This window comes from Chiloscyllium plagiosum, unplaced genomic scaffold, assembly GCF_037043375.1.
Source record: "Chiloscyllium plagiosum isolate Xiang-an unplaced genomic scaffold, Cpla_swu_hap1 HiC_scaffold_52, whole genome shotgun sequence".
NCBI classification, from domain to species: domain Eukaryota; kingdom Metazoa; phylum Chordata; class Chondrichthyes; order Orectolobiformes; family Hemiscylliidae; genus Chiloscyllium; species Chiloscyllium plagiosum.
This window is the reverse complement of record NW_028270190.1, coordinates 2,829,413-2,844,996: the sequence shown is the minus strand read 5'-3', so window position 1 is coordinate 2,844,996 and position 15,584 is coordinate 2,829,413.

Below are 15,584 nucleotides of genomic sequence, written 5' to 3'. Positions count from 1 at the left end.
AGCACTGAGTGTGCTATGCTCATAATTGAGTTGGTCAATTTTATATGTCACGTAATTCTCCAGAGAGAATGGTCAATTGTGCTAATTAAAGTTTTATTCTATTCCTTAGGGAACAGTGCAGCTGTTTTGATTCACGTGTGTGTTTTGCTTGAGTGTAATGTTTCTTCGTGACACCTGATATGACTGTAAGATGGAATATACAGACTGCAAAAATGTCCAGTTATATTTTGGAAGAATATATGACATGATGTTCATGAATAAATTCGGTCTTGCCAAGATCGCTCCATTCGCTTTGAACGGGTTCAGTTCATTGTGAACGCATGCAGCAAAACACAGCTCCAATGCCGAAAAACTTATTCACCACACGTGGGTAAAATCAGGCAAACTGAACGAACATAACCTAATTTCATTTGTGTTTTGTACAACACTTTAACATGGCTCCGTGCATCTGAATGTCGAAAGCAACGTTCCAGGGAGTGATCGCGAGGGATCAGATTTACCATGGTTAACTGTTCAGGTGTCAAGAAGGCAAACACAGATCCAGCAATGCCCATATTTTCTAAGATTTGTCAAAATGTTTAATTCCACTATCAGTGTGACATTCCTTCACCTGTATCGAAGAGTCTGGAAGTGTTCTTTCTTTATTCATACACAACTGAGAAATACGGCTAATTGCATTTCTGAAAGAAATATCTTGTTTGGCTACACAAAGTACTTCTCAGTTCTTTCTCTTGACTTTCTCCACATTCTCAAATTTGTTATGTCCATTGTTTGGAGCACATTATTCACTAATACCAGAAATAACCGTAGCAAATTAAATTAGACATAAACTACAATTCATCCCATGCTGTTCACTATCAGAGTTGGAGAGCACTCTTACATTTTCTCCATCTGTCTGATAATAACTTCCATACTTGCTGCTTCCAATATTTCGATGAGCCAGTTGTAATGATCTAACTTGGAGCAAGGTGGGGAGTGGATTGCTTGTGTCCTAATGCCTGCTTTCCTTCCAGAATCGTATCATACTTTTTGAAACATGCTCATAGCTTTCTCGGAAAAGAATTCTGCTTCCAACAACAGCTTCCCATTCATGCGGAGGACAAGTAACGTCTACCTGCTTTCTGGCTACTTACACCAAGGAACCACAAGCTTGTTAAGAACATAAGAGAGAATCACGTTTAATACTCAAACTGCAAATGGAACTCACTGCTGCTCGAAGTAATTTCATCAAAGAGATATATTTTGGCGCAAACATAACCTTATTTGATGTTCAGGCATTGAAATTCACTCACTGCTGCATCTGGAAACAACGGAAGGCAATTGATGCACAGGCGAACAAAGATAATAAATGCATATCCAATATCGTGTCAATATTGTTTAAAAAAGAATCGTTCCTTATAATAAATGTTTCTGTTCATCCCTTACAGGTATTTTTATTTCATTGTTTATTTAAATTAATGATTCTTGTGTGCATTACATTCTGTAGCATTACTCAGCCTTGACAGCTGCAAGCGCCACATGTTAATAAACTGTTGTTTTCGATTGCAGGTTTAATAAGTGGTGACAAGGTGGATATTTGCCTAAGTATGCACTGTCTATAATGGACAGTGTTGGTTCATGGCACCACATGTTTCCACAAATCGATTGTATCTGGTACCCCTGCAATCCTTTTGGGTTGTTTGAACGTAAGAAAATCCGTCATCAAACAGCTGGAGTGAATGAATGAATGAAATGACATTTTCTGCTCTGGGTGAGGATAACAAAATGGTTACTCAGCTCTCAGAATAAAGGCATAAATCTAAATGAAGGATTGTTGGCCATGGTCGGGGAAGCTACATTTTTAGCACATTATCAGGAATAATAAAATTACTGAGTAGCTGAGGAAAAGAGGTCTCTATGAAACTGTTTGCAGTGATTGTATGGTTACTGAAAGATGTGTAGGTGAGGACAGGTTCAATGTGAGACTGATTGTGGTGACTGTCTGGTTGCTTAGAGGTGTGTAGAAGTTGCCAGTCTCACTGAGAGACTGTTTTTAATGACTGTACGGTTACTGGGAGGTGTGTAGATTACGCCAGTCTCGCTGTGAGACCGTGTGCAGTGACTGTATGGTTACTGGTAGGTGTGTGGATGAGGACAGGCTTTCAATGAGATTGTTTGCAGTGTCTGTATGGTAACTGGGAGTGGGTAGATGAGACCAGTCTCAATGGAGAGTGTATTTGCAGTGACTGTATGGTTACTGGGAGGTCTGTAGTTGCAGAAAAGGGTCTCTATGAAACTGTTTGCAGTGATCGTATGGTTACTGAAAGGTGTGCAGGTGAGGACACGTTTACAGTGAGACTGATTTGCCATGGCAAACCAGGGAACTATAGACCGGTGAGCCTGACCTCTGTGGTGGGCAAGTTATTGGTGGTAATCCTGAGGGACAGGATGTACATGTATTTGGAAAGACCAGTGGAGTGTCACAAGGATCGGTGCTGGGCCCTCTACTTTTTGTCATTTACATAAATGATTTGGATGCGAGCATAAGAGGTACAGTTAGTAAGTTTGCAGATGACACCAAAATTGGAGGTGGAGTGGACAGCGAAGAGGGTTACCTCAGATTACAACAGGATCTGGACCAAATGGGCCAATGGACTGAGAAGTGGCAGATGGAGTTTAATTCAGACAAATGTGAGGTGCTGCATTTTGGGAAAGCCAATCTTAGCAGGACTTATACACTTAAAGGTAAGGTCCTAGGGAGTGTTGCTGAACAAAGAGACCTTGGAGTGCAGGTTCATAGCTCCTTGAAAGTGGAGTTGCAGGTAGGTAGGATAGTGAAGAAGGCGTTTTGTATGCTTTCCTGTGTTGGTCAGAGTATTGAGTACAGGAGTTGGGAGGTCATGTTGCGGCTGTACAGGACATTGGTTAGGTCACAGTTGGAATGTTGTGTGCAGTTCTGGTCTCCTTCCTATCGGAAAGATGTTGTGAAACTTGAAAGAGTTCAGAAAAGATTTACAAGGATGTTGCCAGGGTTGGAGGATTTGAGCTTCAGGGAGAGGCTGAACAGGCTGGGGCTGTTTTCCCTGGAGCATCGGAGGCTGAGGGGTGACCTTATAAAGGTTTATAAAATTATGAGGGGCATGGATAGGATAAGTACACAGTCTTTTCCCTCGTGTCGGGGAGTCCAGGACTAGAGGGCATAGGTTTAGGGTGAGAGGGGAAAGATATAAAAGAGACCTAAGGGGCAACCTTTTCACGCAGAGTGTGGTACGTATGTGGAATGAGCTGCCAGAGGAAGTGGTAGAGGCTGGTACAATGGCAACATTTTAAGAGTCATTTGGATGGGTATATGAATAGGAAGGGTTTGGAGGAATATGGGCCAGGTGCTGGCAGGTGGGACTAGATTGGGTTGGGATAGCTGGTTGACATGGACAGGTTGGGCCGAAGGGTCTGTTTCCATGCTGTACATCCTATGACTGTATGGTTACTGCGAGGTGGGTAGATGAGGCCAGTCTCAGTGGCAGATTGTTTGCATTGACTCTGCGGTTGCTGTGAGGGGTGTGGATAAGGACAGGTTTTGTATGAGACTGTTTGCAATGACTGTATGGTTACTGGGAGTTGTGTTGATGAAGCCAGTCTCACTGGGAGACTGTGTGCAGTGACCGTATGGATACTGGGAGGTGTGTAGATGAGGCCAGTCTCACTGGGAGACTGTTTGCAGTGACTTTATGGTTTCTGCGAGATATGTAGATAAGGACACTGCAGCTATGATACCATACAGTCACTGCAAATAGTTAGTGGGAGGTGAGTGCATGAGGACAGGTTTTGTAAGAGATTGTTTGCAGTAATTGTATGGTTACTCGGAGGTGGGTGGATGAGGCCAGTCTCACTGGGAGACTATTTGCAATGACTGGTTACTGGGAGGTCTGTAGCTGAGGAAAAGGGTCTCTATGAGACTGTTTGCAATGATACGATGGTTATTGAAAGGTGTGTAGGTGAGGACAGGTTCACTGAGTCAGATTGCGGTAACTGTATGGTTACTGGAAGGTGCATAGATGAGGACCGGCTGTGTATGAGACTGTTTGCAGTGACCGTATAGTTACTGGGAGGTGTGTGGATGAGGACATGCTCTCTGAGGCTCTTTGCAGTGAATATACGGTTATGGAAAGTGTGTGGATGAAGACAGGCTTTCCATGAGACTGTTTGCAGTGACTGTATGGTTACTGGGAGTCGTGTTGATGAGGCCAGTCTCACTGGAAGACTGTGTGCATTGACTATATGGTTACTGGGAGGTGTGTAGATGAGGCCAGTCTCACTGTGTGACTGCAGTGACTGTATGGTTACTGGAAGATATGAAGATGAAGACAGGCTCTTTCTGAGACAGTCTGCAGTGACTGCATGGTTACTGGGTGGAGTTTAGATGAGGGCAGGTTCTCCATGAGACTGTTTACAGTGACTGTGTGGTCACTGGGGGGTGTGTAGATGAGGACAGGCTCTCTATGAGAATGTGTGCAGTGACTATATTTACTGGGAGGTGTGTCGATGAGGCCAGTCTCACTGGGAGACTGTGTGCAGTGACTGTATGGGCAGTGGGAGATGTGTAGGTGAGAACAGGCTGTCTCTGAGACTGTATGGTCACTGGGAGATGTGTAGGTGAGTACAGGCTCTCTGAGACTGTGCAGTGACTATGTTTACTGGGAGGCGTGTGGATGAGGACAGGCTCTCTGAGACTGTTCACTGTGACTGTATGGCTACTGGGAGATGTGTAGATAAGGACACGCTCTCTATGATACTATTTGCAGTGACTTGATGGTTACTGGGAGGTGTGTAAATGAGGCCAGTCTCAGTGGCAGATTGTGTGCACTGACTCTATGGTTACCTGAATGTCTGTAGTTGAGGATAGGGTGTCTGAGACGTTTGCAGTGACGTATGGTTACTGAGAGGTGTGTAGATGAGGCCAGTCACACAGTGACACTGTTTGCAGTGACCGTATGGTTACTGTGATGTGTGTTGACGAGGCCAGTCTCACTGTCAGTCTGCATGGAGTGACTGTTGTTGCTGGAACATGTGTAGTTGAGGACAGACTCTCTATGAAACAGTTTACAGTGACTGTATGGTTACTGGGACATGTGTAAATGAGAATAGTCTCTCTATAAGACTGTTTGCTGTGACTGTATGGTTACTGGGGGTATGTAGATGAGGACAGGCTCACTGTGACTGGGATATGTATAAATTAGGCAATTCTCACTGTGACACTGTTTGCAGTGACTGTATGGTCACTGGGAGATGTGTGGATAAGGGCACTCTGTCTATGAGACTGTGTTTGTAGTGACTGTATGGTTACTGGGAGGCATGTTGATGAGGCCAGTCTCACTGGATGACTGTGTAGTGTCTGTATGGTTACTGGGAGGTGTGTAGATGTGGCCATTCTCACTGAGACTGATTCCACTGACTGGTTACTGAGATGTGTGTTGATGAGGCCAATCTCACTGTGAGACTGTTTGCAAATATTGTATGGTTACTGGGACGTGTATAGATGAGGATAGTCTCTCTGAGTATAGTTCGTGGGAGGTGTGTAGATGAGGACAGGCTCTGGATGCGTCTGTTTACATTGACTGGATGGTTACTCTGTGTGTAGATGAGGACAGGCTCTCTGAGACTGTTTGCAGTGACTGTATAGTTACTGGGAGGTGTGTTGATGATGCCAGTCTTACTGGACGACTGTGTAGTGTCTGTATGGTTACTGGGAGGTGTGTAGATGTGGCCAGTCTCACTGTGAGACTGTTTGCAGCGACTGTATGGTTACTTGGAGGTGTAGCTGAGGACAGGCTCTGAGACTTTTGGCAGTGGGTAACTGTGTGGCGTGTTGTTGAGGCCTGTCTCACCCTGTGTGCAGTGACAGTATTGTTCCTGGAATATGTGAGGTTGAGGGTAGTCTCTGAGTCACTTTGCAGTGACTGTATGGTTACTGGGAAGTGTGTAGCTGAGGACAGGCTATCTCTGAGACTGTTTGCAGTGACTGTATGGTTACTAGCAGCTGTGTAATTGGGGACAGGCTGTCTATGAAACTGTTTGCATTGACTGTAGGGTTACTTAGATGTGTGTAGATGAGAACCGGCTCTCTATGGGACTGTTTGTTGTGACTGTGTGGCTACTGGGAGGCGTATTGATGAGGCCAGTCTCGTTGGACAACTGTGTACAGTGAAGGTATGGTTGCTTAGAGTTGTGGAGAAGAGGCCAGTCTCACTGAGACTTTTTCAATGACTGTATGGTTACAGGGATATGTGTAGATAAGAACACGCTACCTAAGATCCTTTTCGCAGTGACTGTATGGTAACTGGGAGGGGTGTGGATGAGGCCAGTCTCACTGTGACTCTGTTTGCAGTGACTGTATAGTGACTGGGAGATGTGTAAATAAGGTCACGCTATCTATGAGACTCTTTGTAGTGACAGTATGGTCACTGGGAGGTGTGAGGATGAGGACAGGCTTTCGAGGAGACTGTTTGCAGTGTCTGTATGGCTACTGGGAGGTGGGTTGATGAGCTGAAAATGTGTTGCTGGAAAAGCGCAGCAGGTCAGGCAGCATCCAAGGAGCAGGAGAATCGACGTTTCGGGTATGAGCCCTTCTTCAGGAAGGACGTTTCTTCATGCCCGAAACGTCGATTCTCCTGCTCCTTGGATGCTGCCTGACCTGCTGCGCTTTTCCAGCAACACATTTTCAGCTCTGATCTCCAGCATCTGCAGTCCTCACTTTCTCCTCGGTGGGTAGATGAGGCCAGTCTCACTGGGAGACTATTTGCAGTGACTGTCTGGTTACTAGGAGATCTGTAGCTGAGGAAAAGGGTCCATATGAAACAGTGATTGTATGGTAACTTAAAAGTTTGTAGGTGAGGACAGGTGACTGTATGGTTGCTTAGAGGGGTGTAGATGAGGCCCGTCTTACTGTGTTTCTGTTTGCAGTGACTGTATAGTAACTGGGAGGCATGTTGATGAGGCCAGTCTCACTGGACGACTGTGTGCAGTGAATGTATGGAGAAGAGGCCAGTCTCACTGTGAGACTTCTTTCAATGACTTGATGGTTACAGGGATATGTGTAGATAAGAACACGCTATCTAAGATATTATTCGCAGTGACTGTATGGTTACTGGGAGGTGTGAGGATGAGGACAGGCTTTCTATGAGACTGTTTGCAGTGTCTGTATGGTTACTGGGAAGGGTGTGGATGAGGACAGGCTCTGTATGAGCATGTTTTCAATGACTGTATGGTTAGTGGAACATGTGTGGATGAAGACAGACTCTCTATGAGACGGTTTGCAGTGACAGTATGGTCACTGGGAGTAGTGTTGTTTGCGCCTGTCTCACTGGGCGACTGTGTGCAGTGTCGACACACCTCCCAGTAACCATACAGTCACTGCAAACAGTCTCACTATTACTGTTTGCAGTGATGGTATGGTTACTGGGAGGTGTGTTGATAAGGACAGGGTCTGTATGAAACTCTTTGCAGTGACTTTATGGCTACTGCGAGGTGTGTGGATGAGGACAATTTTTCTATTAAACTGTTTACAGTGTCTGTATGGTTACTGGGAGGTAGGTAGATTAAGCCAGTCCCACTGTGAGACTGTTTGCAGTGACTGTATAGTTTCTGGGAGATGTGTAGATAAGAACACGCGATCTTTGATACTATTCGCACTGACTGTATGGTCACTGGGAGGTGTGAGGATGAGGACAGGCTTTCTATGAGACTGTTTGTAATGTCTGTATGGTTACTGGGAGGTGGGTAGATGAGGCCAGTCTCACTGGGAGACTATTTGCAGTGTCTGTCTGGTTACTGGGAGGTTTGTAGCTGAGGAAAAGGGTCTCTATGAAACTGTTTGTAGTGATTGTATGCTTATGGAAAAGTGTGTAAGTGAGGATAGGTTCACTGTGAGACTGATTGCGGTGACTGTATGGTTGCTTAGAGGTGTGCAGAAGAGGCCCGTCTTACTGTGAGACTGTTTTCAATGACTCTATGGTTACTGGGAAATGTTAAGATTCAGCCAGTTTCACTGTGAGACTGTTTGCAGTGACAGTATGGCAACTGGGAGTCTTGTTGTTGATGCCTTTCTCACTGCTAGACTGTGTGCAATGACTGTATGGTTACTGCGATGTGTGTAGATGAGGATGGGCTCTCTGAGACTGTTTGCAGTAACTGTATTGTAACTGGGAGGTGTGTTGATGAGGCCAGTCTCAGTGAACGACTGTGTGCAGTGGCTGTATGGTTGCTGAGAGATGTGTAGAAGAGGGCAGTCTCACTGAGACTGTCTTCAATGACTGTATGGTTACTGGGAGATGTGTAGGTTATGCCAGTCTCACTGTGAGACCGTGAGCAGTGTCTGTATGGCTACTGAGGTGTGTAGATGAGGAAAGGCTCTCTATGAGACTTTTTGCAGTGACTGTATAGCAACTTGGAGGCGTGTTGATGAGGCCAGTCTCACTGGACGACTGTGCAGAGACTGTATGGTTACTGGGACATGTGTAGATAAGGACACGCTATCTATGATACTATTTGCAGTGACTGTATGGTTAATGGAAGGTGGGTAGATGAGGCCAGTCACACTGGGAGACTATTTGCAATAACGGTCTGGTTTCTGGGAGGTCTGTAGCTGAGGAGAAGGGTCGCTGTGAAACTGTTTGCAGTGATTGTATGGTTACTGAATAGTGTGTAGGTGAGGACGGATTCACTGATTGCGGTGACTGTATGGTTGCTTAGAGGTGTGTAAAGAGCCAAGTCTCACTGTGAGACTGTTCTCAATGACTGTATGGTTACTGTGAGGTGTGTGGATGAGGACATGCTCTCTAGGAGACTCTTTACAGTGAAATATATGGTTACTGGAAGGTGTGTGGAAGAAGTCAGGCTCTCTGACTGTTCGCAGTGACTGTGTGGTTACTGGGAGGTGTGTAGATGAAAAAGTAAGGACTGAAGATGCTGGAGATCAGAGCTGAAAAATGTGTTGCTGGAAAAGCGCAGCAGGTCAGGTAGCATCCAAGGAGCAGGAGAATCGACGTTTCGGGCATAAGCCTGAAGAAGGGCTTATGCCCGAAACGTTGATGATGCCTGACCTGCTGCGCTTTTCCAGCAACACATTTTTCAGCTCTGATCTTCAGCATCTGCAGTCCCCACTTTCTCCTAGGTGTTTAGATGAGGACAGGTTCTCTAAGAGACTGTTTACAGTGACTGTATTATTTCTGGGAGTTGTGTAGGTGGCGACAGGATCTCTGAGACAGCTTGCAACGACTGTATGGTTACTTGGAGTTGTGTAGATGAGGTTGCTGAGGGAGGCAGGAGAGGAAATAGCTGCGGCCCTGACAGATATCTTCGTCGCATCCTTAAACACAGGTGAGGTGCGGAGGACTGGAAGGTTGCTCATGTTGTCTGCCTGTACAAGTGGGTAGTAGGGATATTCCAGGTAACTATAGAGCAGTGAGTCTGACTACAGTAGTGGGAAAGCTGCTGGAGAAGGTACTGAGGGATAAAATCTATTTATATTTGGAAAAGAATGGGCTTCTCAGTGATCGGCAACATGGTTTTGTGTGGGGTAGATCGTGCCTTACCAAATTAATGGAGCTCTTTGAGGAAGTGACCAAGTTGATAGATGAAGGAAGGGCTGTAGATGTGATATACATGGACTTTAGTAAGGTCTTTGATAAGGTTCCCCATGGTAAACTAATGAAGAAAGTGAAGTCACATGGTATGCAGGGTGTTCTAACTAGGTGGATAAAGAACTGGTTGGGCAACAGAAGACAGAGAGTAGGAGTTAAAGGAAGTTTCTCGAACTGGAAATATGTGACAAGTGTGTTCCAAAGGGATCGGGGCCACTGTTATTTGTAAGGTACATAAATGATCTGGAAGGGGGCATTGTTCGTCTGATCAGTAAGTTTGCAGATGACACTAAGATTGGTGGAGTAGCAGAAAACATAGGGGACTGTCAAAGGATACAGGAGAATATATATAGACTGGAGATTTGGGCGGAGAAGTGGCAGGTAGAGTTCAATCTAGGCAAATGCAATTTTGGGAAGTCTTATTCTGAAGCGAATTATAAAAAACACATGGACATCGGGAAAAGTTGAAGAGAAGCGAGATCTGGGAGTGCAGGTTCATTGTACCCTGAAGCTGGCTGCCCAGGTGGATAGAGTGGTCAAGAGGGCATATGGTATGCTTGCCTTCATCAGCTCTTGAGTATAAGAGCTGGCAGGTCTTGTTAAAATTGTACACGACATTGGTTCAGTTGCATTTAGAATACTGTGTACAGTTCTGGTCGCCGCATTACCAAAAGGATGTGGACGCTTTGGAGAGGGTGCAGAGAAGACTTACAAGGATGTTGCCGGATTTGGAAGATGCTAGCTATGAAGAGATGTTGAGTAGATTAGGTTTGTTTTCATTAGGAAAAAGGAGATTGAGCGGGGGGGAACCTGATTGAGGTCTACAAAATCATAAAGGGTATAGACAGGGTAGATAGAAATAAGCTTTTTCCCAGGGTGAAGAATCCAATATTAAGAGATCACGCTTTCAAGGTGAGCGGTAAGGGAGATACATGCGGCAAATACTTTACACAGAAGGTGGTAGGTGCCTGGAACGCGTTGCCAGCAGAAGTAGTAGAGGCAGGCACAGTGGATTCATTTAAGATGCGAATGGACAGATGCACGAGTAGGTGGGGAGCAGAGGGATACAGATGCTTAGGACTTGGCCGACAGGTTTAGACAGTGGATGTGGATCGGCTCAGGCTTGGAGGGCCGAAGGGCCTGTTCCTGGGCTGTAAATTTTCTTTGTTCTTTCTTTGTTCTTTATACAAAGGCACAGATTGGATGAGGTTACAGAGTTCACAGGAGTACAGTAACAGGAGGAGGAAGCAGACATATTATGTCATTTAGAAGGAGGTCAATTAAGTAGTGTTTATTGGAAAGATGGTTACAACAAGGCGATTAAAAAGATCGGGGTGGTTATCAAGACTGGATGAGGTTAGTGACACTGAAAGTTGTGGACACTGGACAAGTTTACAGAGGTAGCAATGGTTCTTCGGACTGAAAGAGGTTTCAAAGAGACAGCTGTAGGGACTGGAGGTGGTTACATCAATCGAGAAAATGTTACAAGGACATGGATAATTTTAGTGGCTGGAGGAGATTACAGGGTTAGGAAGGCTAGTCGTGACTGGAAGAAGGAGAGATAGCGATCTTTTTCGCAATTGGAGGAGGTCAGAGATAGAGAAGGTTGAAGAGACTGGAGGTGGTAACAGACATGGGGAGGGTCAAAGTTACTTCAGAAGGTCACGCAAAGAGCAGGTGACACAGGAAGGGAAAGCTGTAACCACTGGACAACTTTTAGCAGTTGAGGAGATTTGTATGAACAGTAGGAGATTACAGAGATCGTGCATTGTTGAATGGGAGGAATCAGTGTTGCAGGGACTGGAGGAGAGTGTACCGATGGGGAGGGTTCGAGGTGTTGGAGGAGGTTTGTAGACACTGGAGGAGATGGCAGTGATAGTGACTACGACAATGACTGGACATTGAGATTGCTGAGATAAAACATGTTGTAGAGACAGGAACAAGTTACAAAGATAGGACAGTAACAGTGACTGGAAGACGTTACAGAGATTGGGACTGTTATCAAAGTTAGAAAGATGAAACACACAGGATCATAAGATGTGACATAATTACAGTTTTGAAGACAGAGAACAGAATAGAATACAAAGATATCAGACTTAATTACCAGCCTCTCATGAGGAGCCTGCTTTTACCTTTGTTGAATTGAGCTTCATTAAAACAGCATGTGAAGGTCCCAGTCATCAATTGTGGCCTGTGCTGTCTTCGTGGAGCTCAGTAAAGCAGTGGTGAAAGCAGGCCTGTCATGACAGGATGACAATGGAGCCTTTGTGTTCCCACTGCAGCCCTTTAGCTATGTCACTTTTGTGGGCTTATAGCTTTGAGTCCTCTAATTCATCTTCTGCTTTATCCAACATGAGTGATCTTACCTGCAGGATTTATTGAACGCTGTCGATCTGTCTTTCATTTTTCCTGGCTGCTTGACTGTCTTCAATGTGGTTCTGGATGAGATAGGAGTTGGGAATTCTGCTCCGTCAAGAACTCCAAGTAGCTACAGGAGACACAGAAATAGACAGACTCCGAAATTAAATCCATGTAGTGTGGATTACACATGCAGAATGGTACGGAGTCTCAGAGATCTGGAAAATCCCAGCCTCCATTCCTGGCCTGTGCTACAACATCTCTCTCCTCTTCCCTTGAGAGTGGAGAATTTTGTTGGCCCAGGATCTCAGAGTAGCCGCAACAGAAAGTGGCAGACAGAATCATAGAGATGTACAACACAGAAACTGACCCTTTGGTTCAACCTGTCCATGCCGACCAGATATCCCACCCAATCTAGTCCCACCTGCCAGCACCTGGCCCAAATCCTTCCAAACCCTTCCTATTCATATACCCATCCAGTTGCCTTTTAAATTTTGCAATTGTACCAGCCTCCACCACATCCTCTGGCAGCTCATTCCATACACGTACCACACTCTGCGTGAAAATGTTGCCCCTTAGGTCTTTTAATTGTAGGACAGGCACAGTAGGGAGTACCCAAATCAAGTATTTGACACTCACAAGCAAGAACCTGGTTTGAAGTGTGTGTACTTCAATGCGAGGAGCATCCGAAATAAAGTTGGTGACCTGGCAGCGTGGGTTGGTACCTGCCCAAAGTCTCAGAGAACTTGTTCTCAGCTACACAACTTCCAAGTAACCATACAGTCATTGCAAATAGTATCATGGAGAGCGTGTCCTTATCTACACACCAAGAGTCACAGCGAACAGTGTCATTGAGAGCCTATCCTCAACTACATACATCCCTGTAACAATACAGTCACTCCATACAGTCTCACAGTGAGACTGGCCTCATCAATACACCTCCCAGTAAATATACAGTCACTGAACACAGTCTCATAGAGAGCCTGTCCTCACCTACACACCTCCCAGTGACCATACATACACTGTATACAGACTCATAGAGAGCCTGTCTTCCTTTATACACCATCCAGTAATCATACAGTCACAGTGAACAGTCTCATAGAGAGCCTATCCTCAACTACACATGTCACAGTAACAATAAAGTGACTCAAACAAGTCTCACAGTGAAACTGGCTTCATCTACACATCTCCCAGTAACCATACAGTCACTGAAAACAGCCACGGAGAGAGTCTGTCCTCATTGACATGCCTCCCAGTAGCCAGTCAGCGCAATCAGTCTCACAGTGAACCTGTCCTCATCTTCACACCTCCTAGTGACCACACAATCATTGCAAACAGTCTCACAGTGAGACTGGCCTCATGCCTCCCAGTATCCATACAATCACTGCACACAGTCTCCCAGTGAGACTGTCCTCATCTACACACCTCCCAGTAACCATACAGTCACTGTAAACACCCATAGGGATTCTATCCTCATCTATACACCTCCCAATAACTACCCAGACACTGCAAACAGTCTTCCAGTGAGACTGGCATCATCTACACACCTCCCACTAACCATTCATTCACTGCACACAGTCTCCCAGTGAGACTGGCCTATTCTGCACACCTCCCTGTGACCATACAGTAACTGCAAACAGGCTTAGAGAGAGCCTGTCCTCATCCACACACCTCGCAGAAACATTACAGTCTCTGCAGTCTCATATAGAACCTGTCCCCACTTACATACCTCCCAGTAACCATACATTCACTGCACAGAGTCTGATAGAGAGTCTATCCCCATTTACACATCTGCTAGTAACCACGCAGTCACTGCAAACAGTCTCATAGAGATAATGTCTTCATCCACACACCTCCCAGTAACCATACAGTCACTGGAAACAGTATCACAGTGAGAATGGCCTCAACTGCACACCTCCCAGTAACCATACAGTCACTGCAAATAGTCTCAGAGAGAGCTTGTCCTCGTTTACACACCTCCTAGTAACCATACACTAACTGTAAACCATCTCAGAGAGAGCCTGTCCTCATCCATACACCTCTCAGTAACCACACAGTCACTGCAGAGTCTCCCAGTGAGAGAGGCCTCATCAACACGCCTCCCAGTAACCATACAGTCACTACAAACAGTCTCTCAGAGAGACTTTTCTCAACTATACACCCCCAAGTGATCATATAGTGACTGCAAACAGTCTCATAGAACATAGAACATCGAAGAATACAGCGCAGTACAGGCCCTTTGGCCCTCGATGTTGCGCCGATCCAAGCCCACCTAACCTATACTAACCCACTATCCTCCATATACCTATCCAATGCCCGCTTAAATGCCCATAAAGAGGGAGAGTCCACCACTGCTACTGGCAGGGCATTCCATGAACTCATGACTCGCTGAGTAAAGAACCTACCCCTAACTTCAGTCCTATATCTACTCCCCCTTAATTTAAAGCTATGCCACCTTGTAATACCCGACTCCATATGTGGAAAAAGGTTCACACTGTCAACCCTATCTAACCCCCTAATCATCTTGTACACCTCTATCGAGTCACCCCTAAACCTTCTTTTCTCTAATGAAAACAGCCCCAAATGTCTCAGTCTTTCCTCATACGATCTTCCTTCCATACCAGGCAACATCCTGGTAAACCTCCTCTGCACCCGTTCCAGTGCCTCCACATCCTTCCTATAGTATGGCGACCAAAACTGCACACAATATTCCAGATGCGGCCGCACCAGAGTCTTATACAACTGCATCATGACCTCAGGACTCCGGAACTCAATTCCTCTACCAATAAAAGCCAGTACGCCATATGCCTTCCTCACCGCACTATTTACCTGGGTGGCAACTTTCAGAGATCTGTGTACATGGACACCAAGATCCCTCTGCTCATCCACACTACCAAGTATCCGACCATTAGCCCAGTACCCCATCTTTTTGTTATTCTTCCCAAAGTGAATCACCTCACACTTAGCTACATTGAATTCCATTTGCCACCTTTCTGCCCAGCTCTGCAGCTTCTCTATATCCTGCTGTAACCTGCCACATCCTTCCTCACTGTCAATAACTCCTCCGACTTTCGTATCATCCGCAAACTTGCTCACCCAACCTTCTAACCCCTCTTCCAGGTCATTTATAAAAATGACAAACAGCAATGGTCCCAAAACAGATCCTTGCGGAACACCGCTAGTGACGGCACTCCATGAAGAAACTTTGCCATCAACTACTACCCTCTGTCTTCTTCCATCCAGCCAATTCCTAATCCAAACCTCCAACTCACCCTCAATGCCATATCTCCGTATTTTCTGCAGTAGCCTACCATGGGGAACCTTATCAAACGCCTTACTAAAATCCATATATACCACATCTACCGCTTTCCCCTCATCAACCTCCTTCGTCACCTTTTCAAAGAATTCAATAAGGTTTGTGAGGCACGACCTGCCCTTCACAAAACCATGCTGACTATCCTTGATCACATTATTCCTATCCAGATGTGCATAAATCCTATCCCTTACAATTCTCTCTAAGACTTTGCCCACACAGAAGTGAGACTCACCGGCCTATAGATACTAGGGTTATCCCTACTCCCCTTTTTGAACAAGGGAACCACATTTGCT